The sequence below is a fragment of the Rousettus aegyptiacus genome, unplaced genomic scaffold, assembly GCF_014176215.1.
Source record: "Rousettus aegyptiacus isolate mRouAeg1 unplaced genomic scaffold, mRouAeg1.p scaffold_m13_p_7, whole genome shotgun sequence".
Classification (NCBI taxonomy): domain Eukaryota; kingdom Metazoa; phylum Chordata; class Mammalia; order Chiroptera; family Pteropodidae; genus Rousettus; species Rousettus aegyptiacus.
In genome coordinates, this window is record NW_023416310.1 from 7944526 (window position 1) to 7970509 (window position 25984).

The window sequence follows — 25984 nt, forward strand, 5'->3', positions numbered from 1 at the left end:
ATATTAAAGATTTGGAATCTGGATAACATAATAAATCCTCCATTCCTAATAAACAGGAGCATGGCCTGCATTATTTGATTTCAAAATTTTAGCTGACTTTGAATGCCCGGGATGAATGCATGCGCCATGCAGCAGAACAATCAATGGGGCTGTGACCGCTTCTCCTACTTAATGAGTGATGTACATTTCCCTTGGATAGTATTGTCAGTGCCAGTGGAACAGGGACTACATTTAGCCATTTTATTTTGATGGTGTTTAGCACCGTTGTCTCAAAAACCACTGCTTCAAAAAACTGCCCGGTGGTCTTCCCTGTTACTGGGGCTCCTAAGCAGATATGAGCTGCTTCGTGTGCTGGCATTGAACTCTCTCTCCTCTTCTGAGCTATTTTCTAATCTCTCTATGAAGTGAAGTATTTGTTCCTTGTTAAAGCAATTTCAGGTAGGTAGTGGGAAGGCTGTACCTAACCTGTGCTCATTCTGTTGATACGCGAGGTTAGAAAACACCTGAAGTAACTGATGCGCCTTTTTTTTTTTTACATCTGTACATCTGTTTACTTATGTATATCATTGATCAAATAAAACCATTTCTGTGAGAGGAAGAATACAGTTTACTTGCCAGGACTTTCTGTTCTAGATATTAGATGGCTTGAAAGTAATCACTGTAAATTACAGAATGTCACAAAGGTGTGAGCCAAATCTATCGTAACCCCTTCATTTTACAGATAAAAAATCAAGTCCCAGAAAGAGGAAGGCCTAATTATCAGAACACACGATGGTGACTGGTAGGGTTGGTCTCAAGGCCTCAGATGTCCGCGTTTTTCCTAGTAGTGCTGACAAGATCAGAAAATCCATAGGTGGACCAAACACTGACTTCATGGTATAAATTAAGGGGGCTATTCACCCCCCATCCACAGACTGATGCCTAAAAAGAACCCATCGATTTTCTGAGTGAGAACAGAAAAGGAAAGTGGGTGGCCCTGAGTGTACTTTAGATCCTCATTTGAGATTAGTCTTTGAAAACAGGCAGAGAATGGAGCATGGGGACCCATGGAGATAGGAGCTGGGATGAACACCATTAGAAACAGAAGAAGGGCGGGGAAGAAAAAGGTTGGCAAACACTGGAAATGGGCTTTGCTTACCCCAAAATTTAGGGTGAAGAAGGCAACTCTATGTACGCATAAATCCCAGCTGGAGAAATGCAGCCAAAGACACCTGTAATGGGTTTAGAAAGAGAAATTGTTACTATAAACGATATGAGTTTATGAGATTTTGCAAAAGTTCAAAAAAGTTCTAGAACAGATATGTGGCAGTTTTAGTGAACACTACCCATCTTCTAGCCTAAAATGAGAGGTAAGACAATACAATAGAACAAAAAAAGAAGAGAGGGAAAATATAAGGGCGAACAGAGACAAACATAATATTCGTGTTCGAGGACAGATGTGTACAGGTGCCCTCCTGGCCTCTCCTGGTCTAGTGCTGTCCCTCAATTGCCACCTCCCTAACTTATTCTTGCTTCCAGCAACATCTGCCTCAGCCTAACACGAAGTAAGACGGCTCTCAGGCCCTTTGTGCTCCTGTGATTTATTTATCACTCATTCCTCCTTTTGCATTCACCTAAGCTAACATCTACTTATCTTTTGAAGATCAGGTCAGTGGTCTTCTCATCCAGGAAGCTTTCTCTGATCCCCTAGTTGGTCTTAGAAGCCCCTCCCTTGTACTCAAACAGTGCCTACATCTACTTATATCTACATCCACACTTAACACACCACAGTGCAAACCCTGATTCATTTCCCAATTAGATTGCAAAGAACTTGAGGTCAGGAACTTTGTCTTCCTGTCCTTGGTATTCCTCACACTTCCTACAGAGCACAGCACATAGTAGAAACTCACTAAATGTTTCCCAAATGAAAAACTATTCCTAATTGTTAGGCTTGATGATGTAACATATCTGTTTGCAAATTCTCCAGGGCCTACAATATAAGAATATCCAAATTCCTTTGCCTGTTGTGGTATCCAATGTTCTCCATGCTAGGAGTTTAGGCTGTCTTTCCCGAACCAAGTAGCCTGCATAAGCAGATGTTTCCATGATAAGTGAACTTCACATAAAATTGTCTGAATAGTCAGCCCAACTGATGGGGAACAACCCGCACCTCCCGCACTAAGGATGAGCCATAATGGTGTAATGGTTGTCCACCAACAAAGCCCAAATTAAGCCAGCCAACATACAAGCTGTGGCCTTCAAACACAGTGATGAAACGGGACCATAACACTTCAGGAAATCATAAATCCTATTTCACAGCAATGTACCTGAGTCATTTGCCAGCAACTGATGATTTATGCAGAGCCCAGTAGGCATCCAGACAATTTAAGTTGGGCTAAGTGCCCTGTGTGAGTTTCAGCAGAAGAATGTCTAAAAAATCTGATGGCAATTGACATTCTCTCACACCACTACGCCAGCCTTCCCCACATATATCATAGCGTTATAACATAAGCTAGCACTGGGGGATTAAATTTATTTTAGTAACATAGAGCAAGTTCATCGACCTGGTCCCAGGGAACGGTTATAAGTGGAGATTAGGCATGGATGTAATTTTTCAGCAATGTAACTTAAAGCCTCCCAAAAGAAAAATAAGGGCCAACAAAGGTCCCAAATGACCAGCCAGGGTACTGTTGACATAGATGTATAAGATGACGATAACAAGCAAAGAATGCACTTCCCAGGGGCCTCACTCAGGAGAGGTTGAAAGCTACAGCTAAAAAAGTAGACCCCGAACCTTTACCCTTCATTCGTAATTAACAGATCAGAACACAAATGTGCTTGCCTTTCCCATAGCATGGCCTCTGTGTTCATGCCCAGAGCCTTTGCAGCTGTTGACTCACCTCACCTACCTTCCTAACCCACTCCTTCACATCTGTAAAGATCCACTTTAGATGCCAACTCTTTTTTAAATCTTTCCCTATTTTCCAGTAAGGCTTGATTGTTTTTACCTCTTAAAACCCTGATGAACATATATTCAGCACTCGTGTCATTCTACCCTGCATTAGACTGTGCTGTTTTCATCTTCCACTCTTATGGACCATGAGTTCCTTAAGGGCAAAGCACACTTCCACTTCATCTCTTTGTCCTGCTGCTCCCTAGAAAATAGGGCATGGCTAAGCCCCAACAGGCACATGCCATCCTAGGCAGGAACAATGTTCTGATAATGCAATTACTGGATAAATGATGTTCATGAAGAAAATGCTCTTCTGACTTGAGGCCAAGGAAGCCACTCTCTCTCAAGAATCCTAGGAGTGTTATAAAGGCAGACATGACAGAGATGCTCATTCCAACACTATGACAACCATAGCTTCTAGCCTTCCATAAGTGCCTCTTCTCAACAGCATCAAAGGATCAGCCTGTATATTGCCTCTCTATACAAAGATGAAAATCAGAGCTATTTTTCTGTACTTAATCCACTTGAATCATAATGTTTAGACAATATCCAACCATTCCTAAACAGAGACAGAGGATGTGTTGGCGGGAACGTGGTGTCTGGGGACAAGAATCTACTTAACAACTTATTGATTCTGGCATCCAAGTGTTTATGTTTATCATTTGTAATTTTCTTATGAATCTTTTGTAATTTTTTGTTAGTAGAAAGTTGATGACTACTTTCTAAGTGACCTTGGTTTTTACTAATAAATGTAATGAATAACAATTGATCTTCTCTGTGTATAACCCTAGCCTTCTTCTATAAGTTTTTACATGTTTCACACTCATTATTAATTCCTGAGAAGTATGTAATTTCAGTTTATATTTGTTCTCTGGCCAAGTGTTATTTAGGAGAATTGGTTTTGTTTTGCTATGGTTTATTATTCTTGGGGACTGGAATTTAGGGTTAAATTTGTTATTATTTCTAGTCTTATTTCATGGTCAGATGGTTGGACTTATATAAGTTATGCACTTGCCACTGATGAGCTTTTGATTGTTAAAACTGTTCCTTACACAGCACTTGGGGGATTTAAATTCTCTCTTCTTGATCTTTGAAATCTGATTAAAAATTGGTGAAAAAGAGTGCTCATAACCTACCATGACAGATATGAAGACACCCCAAATATCTCTTAGCCACACTTAACTTTGCTTGAGTCATTTTCTTTTGTTTTGTAGATTATGAATTTATTAAAGTAGAAGCATAGTTTCTACAGAATAAAATAACCAGACTCATACCAATGAGAAGTCTGGTACCAAAATTTATTTATCAATGAAAATGATACATGTTTTATAAATATCTATCATTTAAAACATTTAAACATCCTTAGAAAAGAATGCCAACGATATCACATGTTGATTTGACTGCAACATATTCACATTCTTTTGTCTATAAAATACCAACATAATTCATATTTTTTTTCCCGTATTGTTGCTTTCTTACCTTTTTTCTTCCCTTTTCAGTACATTTACTTTCTCTCTTTAATAGCTTGTTTGGTGCTGGCACCCTGCCCGCCATCCTGCCTTTTTCAAGTAACATTTCTGAAGCAGCATTTCTCCAAACCCAGCAGTTCCTAACAGGCTCATCTAACCATGTATTTATGTGGGCCACCTTTCATCTGAGCAACTCTGACTGTCTCAAAGACATTAACTCATGGCTCTTCTGGGACACAGTCAGTAAGTCATAACTATATCCACTCTGAATGGAGGACTGCTTAGAATGCCGATGACTAATGGAAACTTACCCAAGGAAATGGATAAACTTGTACTGAAATTTAGAGTCTCTGACTCCAACAGCCTAGGATCTCTACATTACACATTGCAATTTTTCCTGTTACATTATTTTTCTCTTTGAGTTTAGAATTACAAATTTTCACATTTGGCAAAAATCTTAACCCCAATCATTTGTTATCTTAGACAAAAAAAAAAAAAATAGGGTCCTGGATAAGGTAAAAACATGACCAAATAACAAGTGCAGAGTAGGAGTAGAACCCTGGTCTCCCAACCCTCGTCTGGGATCTCTCTGTCATTACTTACAGGTTTATGATTTGCTTCATGTACTCATGTTCTTCCTTTTTGTCTTTTTTTAACCATCCCCCTCTTTTCCTTTCTTCCTCCCCTCTCTAGTAGCTGTCAAACTGTTTTACACAAAAATTGGTTACTTTTATCTTTCATCTACAACATAAAATACAACACAGTACCTGAATCAGGTCCAGGCAAGATGGTGAAGTAGATGAACGCTGTGCTTGCTTCCTCCCATGGCTGCATTAAAATTACAACTAAATTATAGCACAGTAGTCCTGGAGAACCATCTGAAGACTGGCTTTACGGAAGTCCTATAACTAGGATGTAAAGAAAAAGCCACACTGAGACTGGTAGAAGGGGCAGAGATGCAGAACGGCCTGGCCCCACACCCACATGTGGCATTTGAAAACAACGTTTCAATATCTCAGCTGTGAAAGTCCCCCATGAAGAGCAAGGGATTCCAGCCCCAAACTGAGCTGCCCAGCCTAGAGCACCAGTGTCAGGAAAAGGAGCCCCAACAACATCCAGCTGTGAAAAACAGTGGGATTCCATCCACCTGGGTGGGACAAGAGGCTGCTGGGAACCCAGGTGTCCTCTTAAAGGGCCCACACACAGACTCACTCACAGGCGCTCACCCTGGGCTCCAGCAGATGGACGGTGACTCAGGAGGTGCCAGAGACACACAGGGAGAGAATGAGTTGTGTGGATTCAGGGCGATGGCTGGAGGGACAGCCACCACTGTCCCTGTGTTAATCCCTCCTCCTGTGCAGCCTACAGGCTGGCACCATCTTTCCTGTGTTGAGCCTTCCCCCAACACAACCAAATATGAATCTGCATCAGCCTGGTAAAGTGTGCTTCCTCCACATCAGTGACTCCCTGGAACTCTGCCCCATACAGCTCGCACACTGAAGGAAGCACTTCCGGTGGGGGGCAGCCAGCCCTAGCCCAAGCACCAAAGAAGACTCTGTCAGTAGCAAGCACCAACTTCAGTTCACACACCTCCAGAGGTAGTTTTGGTGGCAGGCAGTCAGCTCCGCCTATGTACACTCTTTCTTGGACAACTCTCAGAGGCTAGCGGGTCCCAGGCGGTCAACAGCTGGCCTTGATGTACTCCGAGCTTTTTGCTGAGTGGCTCTGGGCTCAGCACTGGCGCCAAACCTGAATCTGTATTAACCTGATGAGCATCACTTGCTCCACCCTAGTAATTCCCTGAGACCTCACCTCACCTGACTCATGGACTGCCAAAGGCTCTTTCAGCAGCTGAGCCTTATAGGCAATCAGCAGGCAGCAGAAGACCTCAGGGTGCCCTGGGCCTTTTGCTGAGCTGTCCCAGGCCTGGCACTGGTGGCAACTGGCCTCAGTTCTTAATGTGGCCTTTCTCACATGCCTTCAGGTCAGCACAGGGGTAACGAACCACGGATTGCTTTGTAGCTCCAGGTAGCCCCAGGCCAGTCAGTCATAAGTAGCGCCTGAATTTGGCCTGCATGGGAGCCCCTCCCAAGAGGTCCCAGAATCAACACAACCAGAGTCAGACTTCAGACCACAACAGAGAACCACCCAATTAGCCTCAAATTGTCATACCCAAAGAGTGGTCTCAGCAGACACCAGACCCTATAGGACAAATCCTGCTTCATGGGGTCAGCCCCCCGCGCAGCAGCTCGTATGCCGTGGGCACGGCCACTCTTCACAGCCAGTGGGACTGAGGGTCAATTCCACTCACTGATGTACCGACAGCAATCAAGGCTCAGCTACAATAGGAGGGCACATACAACCCACACAAGAGACGCTTCTGGAGCACCTGGCACTGGTGATCAGAGAGACTGCACCACTGGACCCCACAGGGCACCTACTACATAAGGCCACCAAGCCAAGACTGGGAGATGTAGCAGATCTACCTAATACATAGGAACAAACGCAGAGAGGCAGCAAAATGAAGAAACAGAGAAACATGTCCCAAATGAAAGAAAAGGAGAAAACTCCAGAAAAATTAACTAAATGAAATGGAGGCAAGCAAGCTACCAGACAGAGTTCAAAACACTGGTTATAAGGCTGCTCAAAGAACTTACTGAAAACTTCGACAAAGAGATAGTAAGCATAAAAAAGGACATAGAAACCATTTTTTTAAAAAGTCAGAAATGAAGAATATACTAGAAATAATTAATAGCAAATTAGATAAAGCAGAGAATCAACTCAGTGATTTGGCAGACAAGGTAGCAGAAAACACCCAATTGGAACAGCAAAAAGAAAAAATAATTTTAAAAAAGGAGGATAGTTTAACGGCCCTCTGGGATAACATCAAGCATAACAACATTCTTATCCCAGGGGTACCAGAAGGAGGAGAGAGAGCACAAGGGATTGAAAGCTCCTTAAAGAAGTAATGATGGAAAACTTCCCTAACCAAGCAAAAGAAATAGACATGTAAACACGTTCAGGAAGTGCAGAGAGTCTCAAACAAGATGAAGTCAAACAAGCGGACATCAAGACACATCATCATTAAAAAGGTAAAGATTAAAGACAAAGAGAGAATCCTAAATGCAGCAAGAAAAAGGCACTTTATTTCTTAGAAGGGAGCTCCCCTAAGATTGTCAGCTGTTTTCACAACAGAAACTTTGCAGGCCACAAGGTACTGGCATGAAATATTCAAACTGATGCAAACCTACAACCAACCAAAACTACTCTACCCAGCAAGGCTATTGTTTAAATTTGAAGGACAAGCTTTTCAGACAAGAAAAAAATCTAAAGCATTCATCACTACCAAACCAGTATTACAATACGTATTAAAGGGATTTCTTTAAGAAGAGAGAGGGAGGGAGAACATAATTTGAACGATAAAATGGCAATAGCTATGTACCTATCAATAATCACTTAAATGTAAATGGATAAACTGCTACAATCAAAAGACATAGGGCAGCTGAATAGATAAGAAAAAAAGACCCATATATATGCTGACTATAAGAGACCCACTTTAGATCAAAAGACACACATAAACTGAAAGTAAAAGGATAGAAAAAGATAATTCATGCAAATGGAAATGTAAAAAAAGCTGGGGTAGCAATACTTAAACCAGACAAAATAGACTGTACAGGCTATAATAAGAGATGACAAGGATACTACATAATGATAAAGAAATCAATCCAACAAGAGGATATAACCCTTGTAAACATTTATTTACCCAACATAGGAACAACCAAATACATAAAGCAAATACTGACCCAACAAAAAAGGAGAGATCGACAGTAATACAGTCATAGTACGGGACATTAACAGCTCATTGACACCAATAGACAGATCTTCCAGACAGAAAATCAGCAGCTTTAAATGACACACAAGACCAGATGGATTTAATTAATATTTTTAGAGCATTTCAACCCAAGGCAGCATAATATACATTCTTTTCAAGTATACATGGAACATTTCCCAAGATAGACTACATGTTAAGCCACAAAACAAGTCTCAACAAATTTAAGAATACTGAAATCAGCAAGCATCTTCTCCAACCACAATGATATGAAACTAGAAATCAATTACAAGAAGAAAACTAAAAAACACACAAACACATGGAGCCTAAATAACATGCTACTAAACAATGAATGAGTTAATAATGAGATCAAGAAAGAAATCAAAAGATACCTTGAGACAATGAAAATGAAAACAGAATGCCCCAAAATCTGTGGGACACAGCAAAAGCGTTTTAAGAGGGAAGTTCATAGGAATATAGGCCTAACTCAGAAACAAGAAAAATCTCAAATAATCTAAACATACACTGAAAAGAAACTAGAAAAATAGCAAACAAAGCCCAAAGTGAGCAGAAAGGAGGAAATAATAAAGATCAGAGAAGAAATGAATGAAATAGAATCTTAAAAAAATACAAAAGGTCAATGAAACAAAGAGCTGGTTTTTTGAAAAGATAAACAAAATTGATAAACCTTAGCCAAACTCAAGAAAAAAAAAGAGAAAAGACCCAAATAAAATTGGAAATAAAAGAGAAGTGAAAAACTGACACCACACAAATACAAAGAATTAAAAGAAAATACTACAAACAATTATATGCCAACAAATTGAACAATCTGGAATAAATGGATAAATTCCTAGTAACATGAAATCTTCCAAGACTGAAAAAAGAAGAAACAGACCTGAACAGATTGATTACTACCAACAAAATCGAATCAATCATCAAAAACTTCCAACAAACAAAAATCCTGGACCAGATGGCTTCACAGATGAATTTTATCAAACATTCAAAGAATTAACACCTATCCTTCTCAAACCATTCCAAAAAAATTCAAGAGAAAGGAAGGCTTCCAAGCTCATTTTATGAGGCCAGCATTACCCTAATTCCAAAATTAGAAAAAGACATTTCACAAAAAGATTAAAGGCCAATATCTCTCATGAACATAGATGCAAAAATCCTCAAAATATTAGCAAACCGAATTCAGCAATACATTAAAAAAAGTATACATCATGACAGTAGGATTTATTCCTGGGATGCAAGGTTGATTCGATATCCACAAATCAATTGATGTGATATACCACATAAACAAAAATGAAGAATAAAAATCATACAATCATATCAACAGATGCAAAAAAAAAAAAATTTAAAAAGCTTTTGACAAAATACAGCATCCATTTATGTTAAAAAAAAAAATACTATCAGCAAAGTAGGAATAGAGGGAACATACCTCAAAACAATAAAGGCCATATATGAAAAACCCACAACTAACATCATACTCAATGAGAAAAAACAAAAAGCATTTTCCTTAAGACCAAGAACAAGATGAGGATATCCACTTTCACTTCACCACTTTGATTCAACATAGTATTGGAAGTCTTAGCCACCGCCATTAGACAAGAAAAGGAAATAAATGCATCTAAATTGGAAAGGAAAAAGTAAAACTATCATTTGAAGATGACATTATTCTATATATAGAGAACCCTAAAGATTTCACCCAAAAAAACTATTAGAACTGATAAATAAATTCAGTAAAGTAGCAGCATACAAAATTAATATGCAGAAATTAGCTATACTCACCAATAATGAACTATAAGATAAATTAAGAAAATAACCCCATTTACAAATGCATTTAAAAAAAAATAAAGTACCTAGAAATAAATTTAACCAGGGAGGCAAAACCCTGTACTAGGAAAATTATGACATTGAAAAAATAAATTAAAGATACAAATAAATGGAAGCGTATACTGTGCTCATGGATAGAAAGAATTAACATTGTTAAAATGTCCATACTACCCAAAGCAATCTATAGATTCAGTGCAATCACTATCAAAATACCACTGAAATTTTTCACAGACCTAGAACAAATAATCCTAAAATTTACATGGAACCACAAAAGACCCTGAATAGCCACAACAATCTTGAAAAAGAAGAACAAAGTTGGAGAAATTATGGTGCCTAATTTCAAACTGTACCTCGAGATTACAGTCATCAAAACAGTACGGTATTGGTATAAAAGCAGACACAAAGCTCGATGGAACCAAATAAAGAGTCTAGAAATAAAGCCACATCTATATGGTCATTTAATCTATGACAAAGGAGAAAAGAATATATAATGTGGTAAAGACAGACATCAATTAATGGTGTTGGGAAAATTGGACAAATATTTGCAAAAAATGAAACTGGACCACCTTCATATACCACATGCAAGAATAAATTCAAAATGGATTAAAGACTGAAATGTAAGACCTGAATCCATAAAACTCCTAGAAGAGAACATAGGCAGTAAATTCTCCGACATTGCTCTAAGTAGTATATGTATGTATATATATATATATATATGTACACACACACACACACACACACACACACAGAGTCTCCTTGGTCAAGAGAAAATAAACAAATGGGACTACATCGAACTAAAAAGCTTTTGCACAGCAAAAGAAATCAACAAAATGGAAAGGCAACCTACTGAATGGGAGAAAATATCCACCAATGATACATCCATTAAGGGGTTAATATATAAAATTTATAAAGTACTCAAATAACTCAACACCGAAAAAACAACGACAACAACAACAACAACAAAAACCAGTCCAACTATAGAATGACAGAAGACCTGAATAGGCAGAGGACCTGAATAGGTGTTTCTCCGAAGAAGACATACAGATGGCCAATAGACATACGAAAAGATGCTCAGGATCACTGATCACCAGAGAAATGCAAATTGAAACCATACCTGTCAGAATGGCTCTCACCAATAAATCAATAAACAAATGTTGGCGAGGACATGGAGCAAAGGGAACCCTCATGCACTGCTGGTGGGATTGCAAATCGGTGTAGCCATTATGGAAAACAGTTTGGAGTTTCCTCAAAAAATTAAAAATATTTTATGACCAAGCAATTTCACTTTTGGGTATTTACCCAAAGAAATCCAAAACACTAATTTGAAAAGAATGTTCACTGCAGCATTATTTAAAATAGCCAAGATATGGAAGCAATCTAAGTGCCCACCAATAGGTGATTGGATAAAAAAGATGAAAACGGCTAATTATTTCACCCACACCCTCATCTTTTCAGCGAACAGCCCCATGCTTGGTTCCAGCCCCTCTCACAATCCACTGGGCATAGGTTTCTCTGCCAAGCACATGCTTCTTGAAGACAGGAGCTAAGTCGCGTTCACCACACTCTGCAGAGATTGTGTTCAATAAATTTTCCTTATACTGAATGTAACTGCACTGAATGCTTGCATTAAGTTATACTGAAGTCCCTCTGGCCATCCTTTGGGTTCATTCTGGCTCATTTTCACAAAATTTCTGAGTCGATGGGGTGGAGAAATGAAGCTCTTCCTGAAGGTCCAACCTCCTCAAGGAAGAAGCCCTCTCAGCAATGGGTCTGCAGGGTGCCTGGCAGGGCACCAGCTTCCTTGACACCTGAGTCCTCTCACCTGACCCACCTCCACTAGGAAGGCCTCTTCACCCCACCTTTCCTTCTCTTGACTCCCTTCTGATCCATGTGCCCCATGCTGGGTACTGAACACCCACTGCTTTAATTAAAAAGTATTTCACCTTTCTCCCAAAATGGACAACCACAGAAATCAGGTTTTACTCCCCTGCCTCGTCCCAGTATTGTCCAGAGCAGCAGCTCCTGCAGAATAGAGTTGACTAATGACTAATAAACACTGCAAACATTAGGTTCTAGTTCAATCTTGGCCAGATGCTGAAGCGATTCTACTTCTAGCCTTACTCCAGCATCTCACAGCTGCTTGGACAACTGAGAGTATGCCCTCTACTTGGCTAAATAAACAATCCAACACAAAGGACCAGGGCTCCACCACGGAGCTGCCGCTCCTCTCTATCAATGAGCTGTGAACAATAAACGATCCTATCTCCTGTGCAGTCTCCAAAGCCCAGGCGGCTATAGTTCGGTTCTGCAGCCAGCACAGGGCAAGCCCCAGTTCCACTGCATCATGCACAGAGATGTCTAACTGGCCCCCGCATGGCACACCCATGTGAATGGCTAAGGCAATGACCAACTCACAATACTCTCAGGTTCTTTAAACGCTTCTACTGCAGTGCAGCACTCAGCCTGCTTGCTCTCTAGGAAATGATGTCTCAGCACTCAGTGGTGTGGAAGGAATGGCTGGGAGGCTGAGGAAAGAGCTAATGCTGAGAATGCTGTAGCAGAGCTGTGAGGCTTGCTGCCTGGGCTCGCAATGGTGGGGGAGAAAAATGAGAGGCGGAGGAGAGATTTAGTAAAAGACAAAGGGTACGGCTTGCTGAGAAGTTTCCAAACCAGTTCTACAACAGCTGCTGTCTGGCGGAACCTTGTTCATTTGGTTATTCACTCACAGGGAGAACTGAAATTGCACACCCCATGCAGCTGAGCTGTATCTGAAACCTCAAGAAAAATAAACCCTAGGAAAACAAAGCTGGAGCTTAGCTGCAGGAGGCCAGTTTGTAAAGCACCTCTCAAAACCCTTCCCTCCCCTTTGCCCACTCCACATCCCAAGTCGTTTCTGGCTTCCTGACGCCTTAATGCCCTTTTCCTCCCTAGGATAATATTTATTTTCACAGAAAGATGTCCATATTTGTCAGTTAAGGTCCCAAGTGACCCACACTTTCCTGTCCCCACTCCACACTCAGAAAGATGATCATGGCAAGCCTGACTCCTTAGCACAGGACAGAAGTCTCTAGTCCATAAGAAAGGGACTCCTGGCCTCAGTTAGCAAGCTAGAGTCTGTCCATGTCTGGATACTCCCTCCCAACTGGGACTTTGGTCCCATTTCCCCTTAATGAGGCTCTAAAGACCCTTCCCCTGAGGGCAGAATAGCTCTTGGCTATTTACCAGCTTTTTCTAGAATTTGTTTCCTTCTACAGTCCTTTCTTGGCTATTTAATAGTCTTCTTTTTCTATTTTCTTTTTTTTTTTTCCTTCTAGTTCTGCAGATATTTATTGAATACATATAATTACAAACCCAGTTTCAGTACAGGGAGGTCAGAATGAGAGTTTGCCATAAACCAGAACTAAAATGACATTTTGGGGCTGGCTCAAGTTCACGAGCATGGGAGCCCTTAGTGAAATCTCACAGCAGAACTTGAGTGCCAAGGAGTAGGACTCCAAGGCATCTTATTCCAATTCTCTTGTTTTAAGTGGCTTAAGGCAAGCGCATCTCTCATTTTTAATTTATACTTCAATATCACAATACAGCTTTTAGAAGAACTGGATACGACCTATGAAGATGTGAAGGGAAGCAGACTAAGAGGACAGCACAGAGCCAGTCTTGGTATAAACTCAGGTCATGTGGTTACTAGAGGAACAGTTGGAAATAAACTGAGGGGTGGGGGATGCCTTCACTCAATGTAGCAGTGTCACACCGTCTAAGACACTTATATTTGAGCTGGACCTGCAGGGATGACAGGAGTTTGCCAGGTAGAAGAGGGAGAGGTAAGGCAGAATGTTCTAGAAAAGGGAGCAAGGATGGAGCTGTGATGTGACACAATGAGGTTGGAACACAGCGCACAGGCGTCTGCACTCTCGGACCTAGAAAATCCACCGTTGGCTTGTTTAGAAATCACTGAGGCACCTGTACTTTTCCTTGATGGCAAGTCTTGTGGTTTATAATTATGTACGTGTAAGATTTGCTCACATTTATCTCCCTGCCACCTCTACTCCATCCTAAACCTTCCCCAGAAAGGCAGAAATTCCAACTGTTCTGCCCACCATTACATCCTCAGCACCTAATACAGTCTTCAGTGCTTAATGGGGCTCACTAAATACTTGACAATAAACAAATGAATGAGCTATAAACTCAGTAAGACAAGCTCTATCACAGCACTCAATGCTGCATATTAATAAGGCATTGTTATTTGTTTGCAATTGAGCTAAATTAGGCATCAATTTACATTAAAAGTACCATGAACTATGCACACAGTAGTAATTCTGTCACATTCGAAAATAACTATTGCTTTCCCCTCACCTAGCCCCATTTTTCCCTTCTTTAGGTCAAGACCCCTTTGGAATATACATGCATTTTTTTAGTTAGATAAAAGACAGTTCCTTTAAAATGTAGGAGTCATCAATATGCACTAAAAGTAATAAAAGGCAGAAGAATACAATAGGGATATTGAAGCTCAGTCCCTACTTTAAATATGCAAAATTTTAGTAGGTTTACGATTTTAGAAAGATCAAAGATCCAGAGGATGTTCTCAGTGCATGACCTTAGGATGCAGGAGAAAATGCTCTCTTGCTTGAGACCAGTCTGCAGTAGAGTGGGCTGGCCCAGGGAGAGGTGAGAGAACAGAACAAGGCTGACTTCCACTGGCATCCCCACTAGCCCTCGGCTGTGCCTCTTCAGGTGTGGGCCAGGCTCTACCCTGGGTGCACCTTACTTGGATCTAGGCACCGAAAGCCAGAAAGGTTTGAACTGCGCTTCCTCACCCTCCACGCTCAGTCTACATAATACGCTATGAAAGGAGTCCCCCACCAGAGGAGTCACCAGCTCCCAGAGAATCAGCACAGCCTCATTCTCAGAGACCTCCACTTGCCACCGAAAGCCTTCTCTATCTCTGTGTCTCTTAGGGGCATAGGAATGAATGCCACGCATCTGTTCTGGTCTTTATCTTTCTGGTTCTCTTGCCAATCTTAATAGCTCCTCTCAGCAAAGCCCGTCATGATAACTAACCAAAGCCTAGAGAAGCCTACCTCTCCAAAGCCTCACAATGTGCAGATGAGGAAACTGAGACAAGCTCACAGAGGCTAACTGACACACTAAGGTCGCCAAAGTGTGAGAACACAGATCCCTGCCCTCAGGTACGAATGCTCCCTCTTCATTCTGCTCCCACGTGCCCTCCCTTGAGCAGCAACCCCATCTTAACCCTACCTCTGGCCTCGCCTTCAGTTCCAAACCTTTCACTGCCATCAGTCCACTTTGGAGTTCGCATCCTTTCTTGGGTTCTCCATGCTTTGCCCATATCATCCCAGCAAGCTCTTCCCCACGCTACATAAATGTCGTCATCACTGAAACGCCAGCTCGAACGCTTTCTCTTCCATAGAACCCTCCCGGGGAGCCCTTTCTACCTCTAACACCTGAAGTCTGAACCATTCTTTGACATTTGGCATGTACTTTCTTCATTTCTTATAATGTTATCTTTTGTTAAGGAAAATGCTTCTTCCCCACTCACAGTGAATCTTTCAAAAAAGGGACCTTAATTATTGACATCTCTCTACCCTTATTCACTCCATCTCAGAGTAAAGTAGGGAAGAATAAACTCATAATTATGGACTCGGCACCTCTCTTTTTCTTGGAAATAAGCTATCTCATAAAGAGTGGTTTCTCTCTGTTCCGTGGGGGAAAAGGCACTGCCTGGCTGAGAATGCGAGTCTGTCTAATTCTGGACTTGAGTGTCAGGCCACCCACTGGGACCTATGCTAAATGGTGCGTACTTCAGTCTAGCCTTTATCTACTAGAAAGAAAGGCAATCTATTGCCCTATATGCGTTATATTTGGCTTATTTCTCAATTGGTCCAGAATAATGTGGGATTAAGTCTTATTTTGTTTTTTAATCGCTGCTCTGGATGCTTTGTCTCTCTGTCTCTAATATCAATTCCTCAGGGGCGGAAACAATGGAGTATAATTTTTTCATCCCCCAGAGCACTCAGTTCAAAGCTTTGCACATAGCAGGTGCTCAATCCATTTCTATTCAATGAAATATTTGTTGAAAAACTCTGATACCTCCCAGCAATCAAGTAATTTTCCCTAAAGTGTTTTCACCATAATTCTACCACATATAAAGATCTGTAACCAAGGAAACATCTCTCCCATTCTAGCTAAAACACATACTTTCAGTTTTTAAAATCTCCTTCCCTAAGTACTTAACCTTCTCCATCATTTCTCTGATTCTCTCTGTATGGTGGAAATAAGGTGGTGGAAAAAAAGCAATAATAAGGTCTTACAGGAGAAGTGGCAGCTCAGGCATGGTGGTTCTTTTCGTTCATAACCCCTAATAGGATATTCTTGCTTTTAGACATAATGATACCAAAAGTCAGTCGAGCTTAGAATTCATATTTTTCTGCCAGCAGACCCAGTGTCTGTATCACAGGGATGAGCTTAGGATGACCCTGTAGATCCCCAGCTGCAGCATTTCTTACCCTTCATCTCACGCTGCTGTCACCCATCCCCCTGTGACTGCACGCTGCTGTCCTTGGCTCTTTCTGCGTCTCCTCATCCAGAGCCATGCTTCTCTATCTCCCGGCCCTGAGTATCTCCCAGCCCCGAGTGTTACCTGCTGACTGTGATTTTTCCTTTGCACGTCTCCTTGTGAGAATGTGTCCCCCCTTTCCCATCACCACAATCCTGTTAGTGATATATTACCATACTTCATTCGATTTTACCAGGCCGTTTTGGCTCATGTGTAGGATCTCTGAGAGGCTCTATCAGAACATTCTTCTACAGGCAGTTGAATTTCTCCAGGACCCATCTGGCCTGAAGCAAGTCCTCCAATGCATCTTCTTTTCTAATCTCGACCAACTCATCATCATCATAACAGCCTGAGTCTTCCAAATGTATCCCACAATATGCCACAGGTAAGACTGGAGCACAAAAGAGAAAAGGAATCTTTGAGATGTTCCAGTCTGACCCAACCCCTTCCTCCCTGCATTTTATTAATGAAGACGTTAATCACAGAGTTTAAACAAGTTACCAAAGTAAACCAAGGGAAAATTCAGGACCAAGAAGTCTCCCAGCAACCAATTTTATACTCCATTATTTTTAAAGAAATAGAAAAATAACACAACAACTGATATTGATTTACCATTACTGAATGGCCAAAAATGATAACAGATTTCTCACAAACCAATTCTTCAAATCCAAGGTATTTGCAAATGGAAGATTGATTTTCAGCAGTTTTTATGAGATAGATATTAAACTATACCACACAACAAGGCTGAATGTTCTTCTATCCTATGAGACCAACAATTCAGTCTTTTAATAGTAGATGGTTGCAGTAAGAGAAACTCTAGAAGCCTCCAAGGTCTAATATTCCATTAGAAATATAAATAGCAGTTACAGAGCTTAAAGCAAAAAAAAAATGTCACCATAATATTAAAGAGAGGCATACTCCACAAAATAGCATCAAGTCAATTTGATAAAAAATATGACTCCAAAGAAAACAAATACAAATCCCTAAACTTCAACAAAAATGTAACGGGTTCTTAAAAATTAAACAAAATCTTTCTCTGCCATAATGAAATCATTTGCACTGATACAAAGAAAAGTTCATCACCCTCCAAATGCAAATTTCTAGAAATACTGTTTTGTGATGACGAATATAAGCTTTATATCTTTAACGACATGATGTCAACCAAAAAATATTCCTAAGATCAAAAACATATTTACACTAAGAACACTTCACATTTTTACTGTTCATTTCCCACCATCAAACCATGAACAGTGCAAATTAGTTTCAATCAATTCGACTCTGTGCTTTCATCAATAAATGATGCTTGAAACAGCCACATATTTATTAAAATTTCCCCCATAAATTTCTCATTGATAGATAAATTTTTCAATTCACAATTCTTTGTTCTCTATGCAAGAGAGAGAAAGGAATAAAGGGAGACATACATTATCCATGAATTTGGGCTCTCATATTCAAATACTGCCATCTAATTCCTGAAAACCATTGCACACTGCTCCCTCTAAGCTCTCTGTCTTTCTGAAAGGGTAGATAATGGCGGCACTACTGGGAAGTGAGTAGGAATTGATGCTTTCTCAGCACTGGGGGAATGGGTTGGCTGAATCACTTGAAAAGAATACAGCAATTTATCAAGTCACAGTGCTTATAAAGCAAAGGGTTCTTTGCATACTACAAGCCATGCCAATTTTAAACCAATAAGAAGTAGTCTCTCACTTGGCCCAATCACTGAAGAAGGTAAAGGTGGTCCAGGACTCTACAGGAAGTACATTTTTAAGGTGGACTACTTTTAATCTCATACGCTTGCATTTGGGCTGTAAGATTTTGACCTTGCCAGGTACTGCTTCCTCAATAACTGTAGCTGGAATGATAATAATGCCTGGCACTCCTCTGAGTACTTTGGATTACATTAATATATTTAATCTTCGCCTAATCCTCAGGTGAAAGAACTAAGTCACAGGGAAGCTAAGAAACTTGCCTAAGGCAAGTGGCAGACTGAAGTTTCTCAGTCCCAGTCCCCTTACTCAGAGCACGAAATGCAATTTAAGTGAATCCAGGGGGAAAAAAATAAAATACAGCCCAGAGAAAATGGCATTTCAGAACCCGCCTCGGATTCTCAGGCCCCTCATAAATGTTTTCCCAACATAATATGTTCTCTGTTACTCAGTCTTCATATCTGTAAAATGGAGAGAATAACAATTCCACCTTCATTTCTGGGTATTTGTAAAATTCAAAAAAACCATAATGTATTTCTCCTGGAAAAAAATCAAATAGCACATGACAAAAACAGGTTTATGTATTATCATCAGTGAATCAGTGTGGAATGTTACACTTTAAGAAATGTTAAGTAGAAATCATTTTAAATTAATTACAATAATAGGCAAAAAAGAAAACAATACACCACCACCGTCAATTCAAATGTAAGAAACAAATCCAAATCAAAGAACATCAAGGCTAAAGATCTAAGTTTCCCCAAAGGATCAACATCCAATGACACAGAGCCCAGGCCAGAGCACGGTGACTGAGGCCTCACCTCAGCTCTCCCAGGGGCATGACTTTGAGCACACCCCTTCCAGGCTCTTTTCTGCAGCTTCCTCGTATGAGAAGTTTTACCAGCCACAGCTTGTCCCTGTGTGTCACATTGCCTGCGCGGTGCTGAGGCTGAATGCCATTGCAAATACTCTACAGCTCTAGAAATGTTAGCCTCCTTCAGCTCCTGAGCCAAGGGCTTGGTTCTGTAAAAACCTCAATGACTCTGGAATAGTTAAAAAGAGGGAGGGCATTACTACCAAATCCTATGGATTCAGCTTTTTAGATTTCTCTCATATCTGTCACCCCTCTAACCCCCATGCGCACAGCCACGGCCCCGGTTCCGGTCTTCATCTCTCATTAAGATCCTGTTGAGAATACTGAAGACTCATAACTGATTTTGCATTAGTCTCTTTAGACTATGCAAAACCTTCACTTTGCCTCTCGAGTGATCCTACTAAGAAGTAACTTCATCACATCAGAGTCTGTTCTGAAATATTGCTGCATCAATATAAGGTGACAGTGAATTACCTCCGGAGCTTAGAGCTAACATGATCTGAAGTAAAACATGTAAAATGCTTGTATTATAGATGAGAATGATCACCCCTATTTATTCCAGATTTTAAGGAATAAAATGAGAATAGGATGATTAGGCAGGATTGCAATTTGTTTGGGTTCTCCTAAGAGCAGGTTGTAAGGCAAGAATTTGGGTACAAGAAGTATATTTGGGAGGTGGTTCTAACGGGCACTGTGAAGGATGGATAAGTGACTTACAATTGGGAAGAAAGTCAATAAACATGCATTAATGACTATATTAAGGCACAAACCCACTGGGCAGCCTCTATGAGAATGTGAGACACATCTCAGAATAGACCCACTTAGAGGCAAGCAAGCTGGGATATTAGTCTACCAACTCCTGACACTCATTAGCCAGAGAGTCATTCCTGGGATTTTAATTCACAGAACTCCCCTTCTCTTGAAGGCCAAGTATGTTCCCAAAGAATACTCTCAGATGGAGGAGTGCAGGGGAGAGACTGTCTATAGGAGAGACCTCTGGGGTAGACGAAGGAAATATGATCAGGGCACTGAAAACTGAATAAAAGAGAAAGTTATAATCTTCTAATGGTATTACTAAATGGTATTATTGGAAGAAAAAACACCAAGAGAAGAAAGGAGATCTGTATGGAAGCTAGTAAAAGGACGCCAAAGAGCAATATGTGAGTATTTGGCCAAATACTTAGAAGCAAAAAAAGCTTAATTGCAGAGAATGTAGAAGATGTCTCTCCTGCCCTGGTTTAGCAATGATAACATCATCTGTCATTTGTCATCTACTGTGTTGTGCACTTGGTTAGACAACGAGTACTTTCTGTTCATCATCTCCTTACAACTCAGCAAATGAAACTAAGATTTAGGTGGGTTCTTTGATGTCGACCCTCCACTAGCTCTATGATCTTGGACAGGTTGGACTTCAGTCTTCCCATTAAGTAGCCATGACTTCATGGCCTCAGCTTTTCTCACGATAAAAGAGAATACTGAGCTCAGAGATCTCTAAACCTTGACACCTCTGACAGCCTTATACACTTGGAACATCCTGGCTGAAAGTCATACCTGTATTAGGTGTGAAGAATATAGACCTCTTTTGATGTCCATTCAAAAAACAACCACGACAACAATTAAAATCTGAGCTCCCTCCAATTCCCATGTCTATGGTTTTCCACTAACTTGTCCTTTTCCCATATGTTAGAGAACACGTCAAGATTTCACAGAAACATTTCTCAATATTATCCAGTTCCCTTTGCTCTAATACCACATTCATATCATGTTCATCACCCTCTGAAGCCAGGAAGAATCTGCATACGCAATGTAAAGTTTATTCAATTCAATGCAATGAACATTTGCTGATTACCTATTCTATGAGAGAAGCAATATGCCAGGGACCTTTGGCAGAATGAGGATAGTTGCAGCCTGACTCCTGCCTCCATGAGATTATAACCTTGAGGCAGGAGAGGAAACTGATATTTAAATAGTTCTTTCTCATCCATTATCTTCAATTGTCACAATGATCCAATACAATTATATAGTAAATATCTATATGAAATATAATGGTGACAACTCTAGATTATTTCCCCTTTATTCTGTCTCCGAATAGAGTTTTATTGATGCCCACCTCATCTCATAGTCAGTACCTCAGTTCATAAATGTACACTTGAAATAAATATTCTCAACACTTTTTTTGTAGAATCTCAGTACTGATTCCAACTTGCAGAATCCTCATAAAGATCTTGGCCTGTGGGGAAAGAACTACTATGATTTGAGGATTCAAACGAAAGCGCTGACATTAGCCCCCATTCCTGTCAAAAGAAATATTTCATTCCTAGGGGAACCATAAGGATGATAATGTAAAATGCTCAAAAGATACATACGTGATGATTCCTAGCAGACCCCATGCACTCTGGTTTGGCCAGGACAAAACACTGACAGGCGTAGGAAGTTGGTGATAAGGCCTTTTGCAGCTGCTTGCCACATTGGTTTCCTTACTGGAGTTATCTACACCTAATCTGCAGATATTAATAGAGCAAATGCATTTTTATCAATTCCCACAAATGATAACACTAAAAGTAGTCTATTTTCAATTTATTGGAACAAACGTATAGCTTTAGTGTCCTAAAAAGTGACAATTCTGTGCCACAACTTAATTTCCAAGAACCTCTCACGATTTTGTGAGATACCATGCTGATTCAGTTCATTTAAGACATGATACTGATGAAACAGAGAGTGGCAAGTTGCTTAAGAAAAAAGTGTGGTGTTCGGTGGACATCATTAGATAAAAAGACAAGATGCTCCCCATACAGATGTTCTGCTTGGATCGTTTTACCAAGTAATTTGAAAAAACTGACAGGACTAGATGGATCCCAGGGCAACAGAAGATACTCAAGCTGGTCCTGACTTCAGCACTTATATGCCCTTATAACTCAGCTCATCTATCAGAGCAGAATCCCCTTCAATTTTGGAGGATAACCATATTCCCAACAAGCAAGCAATCCTCTTTTGAGAAATAGCTCCCAGCTTACCACTAAGCTTGGAAGAAGACTGCACTCACAACCATGAGAACATGAGCCTGCCACCGCTACGAATCTGCAGACGTTTCAGAAGGACACTGGATCATCACAGAGCATGAAATTGACACTAAGACCAAAGAGGATCACTCTTGGTCAAATTACACAGACAACAAGGACATGTCTTAAACCACTCGTTCACTAGATTCCTGTTCATTTCTCAGGCTCCTGTTTTATATTTGTTGCCAATTTGTTGCTCAGATAAGAAAGCAGGAAACTTACCCTTTTTGTGGACACTATGGGGCACCTTCAAATATGTCACACTGTAGCGTTCTTTCTCTCCAGCGTGAGCTTCCTGTCCTGCAACTGCGCCTTCATTGCAGCTGCATTGTCTCTGTAAAACCGGCATTGCCTGCTCACTAGAGATGAGAACACTGTTATTAAACACTCTTTGGTGGATTTTTCAAAGCATGCACTTTCTTTTTGGAATTAACTAAAACCAAAACCCCATTTCATATCATTATAAAAAATCCTGTGAAGCTCTATTAAATAGAATGCTGCAGAGGCAGGAGCAAATGGTAATTGCTGTTTAATGGCATCGAGTTCGGTTCCATTGCAAAGAAAGAACACTCTCCAGAAATTATATTCTCAGCAAGGGGAGATAGTGAACCTGGTACCATTTGCAGCTAAATAATATAGTAAAAATAAAATTGTTAAATGGCAAAAGCAGCATCCATGGGCATTTTAATAATCTAGGTTCTTAATCATTTGTTTATTAGCTTAGTTTCTAATCATGGGATATTTTAATTATATACACTACCCAACACAAAGGGGAAAATGCAAAGAACTTCAGAGCCTGAGGATTCTTGGTCATGTTATTATTGACATTACTAAGAGCATATTGCATGACTATGAAAAATACAGGATGTACAAGCCTAGCTATGAATCCTGGTAACAACATCCTGGCTATGCGATGCTGAGAAAGTTACTTAATCTTTGTGAGCTTCAAGATTGGTTTACGTTTTAAATGAGATAATGTATGTCAAATACCTGTCACAGTACCAGACACCAACTGAACTTTTAACAAACACCTGTTGTTGATGTCCTCTGCAGTCCCTCTGCTGGCAAAGCTGCCTCGAGAGGTGCCCTGATATAGTTCAGCTTCATCTGGGAATAAGGAAAAGGCTCAAGCTGGTGGGAAGAACGAAGATGCCCTGATGGTGATTGGCATGCCCTCGCCCCTGAGCATTTCCTTAGGGAGATCTAAAGGACTCTTTCATGGTTGGTCAATGCGACAGAACAATAAGTGGGAGCTATACTTAGGAGGTTTACAGCCTTCCAGGAAGAAGGTGGAAATCTGAGCTGCTGAAACCCAGCTGCCTAAATAGCAAGGACGCCAACTGGTGGGAGAGGAAGTCAGGGAAAGTCAGAGAATAATAATACATACTGCGAAAAGCTGACACCGTGTGCAGCCACAGCCTGGAAAAGAGTTTCTAGCCTCTTCTGTGCTTGTTTAATCACCTGGTTCGACAGAGGAAACCTTTGCCCCAGGGGATTCTATAAAAAGGTCCAGCTACCGAATGTTCTACAGCAGCTGTATAATGACTTCTCGTTTGGAGGCAATGGTCAAAAATCAAAGACTATACTAGAATCGAGTCTATTTCCGGGGATAAAACTGGGTGAGCTCCAAAGCCTCCAAGTATTTTTCTGAGGGAAAAACAGAGTCAGAGGTATTTTTCATCAGCTCACGTAGAGACAGATGCGCACAGCGTTTTGCATTTAGCCCCTATTTGTGGAAGCCGTGCACTCCATCCTCAAGCTTGTGGCGACCAAGGTCCAGAGCATTTTTTCCTTTCCAGGTAAATAATCGGTAACATTTACTGAGCGCTTACGAGGCTGCAGGCACAAAACTCTTTAAAGAAACAGGATAGAATCTGTATCTGAGTGGGCTTAGTCAAGATAAAATGAGCTCACCCAGAGACTCTGCAGTAACTGTCTTCTGTCACGTGTCGGTGCATGTGAATGTCCTTCAGGTTCTCATAGGGCCAGATGCAGACAAGAAGGATTCTGCAGGTCACCAATCACAACGTCCCCCAGTTATTCAGATTCTTTCAGATTATTCTTTCTTTAAGAAAGAGTTTGTTCTCTGATCCCAAGCCTGCAGACATCCTTCCATCGCCTGCAATCGTTACCTTGATTTTCTACTCTGGTTAGCTGCAGTATTAGTGTGAGCAAGTTCTGTGCGTTTTAAAGCTCATGAAGGGATTGTCATTTCACCCCATGGACTTGCTCCTTCTTGAGATACTGACAGCTGACTTAAGTCCTGGTTATAATTAAGACAACTTGGCAGTGGTTTTACATAGCACATTTCATCTCCAGATTACAAAAATCTCCATAAAAATGCTCTCATGTTGCCTCTCAGCAGGATGGAATGATTTAAGAAGCCAGAGAGGTTAAGCTACAACTCAATAAGTGATAATAAAAGAAAAAATAGGAATGAGGTTCCTCCGGGTTTAAGCCACCATGTCATTCACGGAGCCAGGATGCCTCCCCATAAAGGAAGAGGCATGAAAGTATTATGTGTAGATGTTCATAGCACAAGTGAAAAATTCCAATACTTTTGATTTGCAAACTGGCCACCATATGCAGAAGGCAAGGAGAGAGTCAGGCCCCTCCAAATTGGTAGGTGGAAGGTTTAATAAATAAGGCAACTTACACATGAGGCTTTTCTTCTGCAGCCACAAGACAGATAAGTCTTCTCACCACCAGCAAGAATCTGAAAAGCTTGTACAGTGGCCTTAATGGGGTCCAGATGGACTCAACAACACATCGGTCTCTCGGTCTCTCGAGGTTGTGTCCCGGGAACCAGCTCCCACTGTGGGACTGGTGGGCGGGGTGTACATTCCAAGGACAGGGGAAGGCTGAGGGACCTCTGATTGCCAGATCTAGTTACAGGTCAACTGGCGGTCATGTTCTCTTGTCCACCTCCTTAAACAAGTATGCCTCTTTGGTTTCTCAAAATCTATCTGTGGCTTTGAAATAGATGGATTAGTCAGGTGGGACTTTTATAATTCTAGTTATTGATCAAAGATCTTAAAAAAGGCTTGGAGAATTATTACTACTTTTGGATTTGTGGTTTATTTATAAGCAGGCAGTTTTGTCATCTTCGTTCCAAGATCAACAACAGTCAGAGACGGAATCTCATTGTGTGTGTTTGAACTGAGCAGAAAGTTCGAGACCTGTGTTATAAGCCTACCAAAACCACAATGAACCCGACTCTTCCTTCTCAACCCCCACCAACTTGTTCTCCACAATGGAGAAGAGGCTCTTCAGGACTATTTAGGACAACTTCTGACTCATCCTTTCTAGCAGAGGGAGGCAAACGAGTTCAATGAAAAAAAGCTCTGAACTTTTAAGTGAGCAGACTTCAAGCCCTGGCTCAGACCCAGCTTTCTGTGAGACAGGTTCTCTAATCTTCCAATGAGCAGTAGCATGAAAGTTCTGTTCCAAGAAAACTGAGAAATATATATTTAATTTAAAAAGAATCAAGTTACAGCAAAGTTAATTTAATAATTCAATTGGCAAACAAAATTCCTGAAATTCAAGACATCCAAATATGCATATAGGTATATAGATAAATCCAGATTGAGACACATAGATTTGGTAATTTTGATGCTATAGAGTTTATTGGTATAGATAATCAATTAAGCACCAATATTGAATAAAATAAAATAAAATTGGTAAATAAAAAGGTAAATAAAAATT

At 40.6% G+C, this 25984-nt stretch overlaps 1 long non-coding RNA gene across 1 annotated transcript; it reads right to left on the reverse strand.

The window, feature by feature from the left end:
• Positions 1-695: 695 nt before the first annotated feature.
• On the reverse strand, positions 696-24148 carry LOC107515272. The gene is made up of 4 exons (XR_001597975.2): positions 23667-24148; positions 22502-22638; positions 21587-21721; positions 696-1211 (listed from the first exon to the last, which is right to left on the reverse strand). It is a non-coding gene; the product is annotated as an uncharacterized LOC107515272 (long non-coding RNA).
• Positions 24149-25984: the final 1836 nt, after the last annotated feature.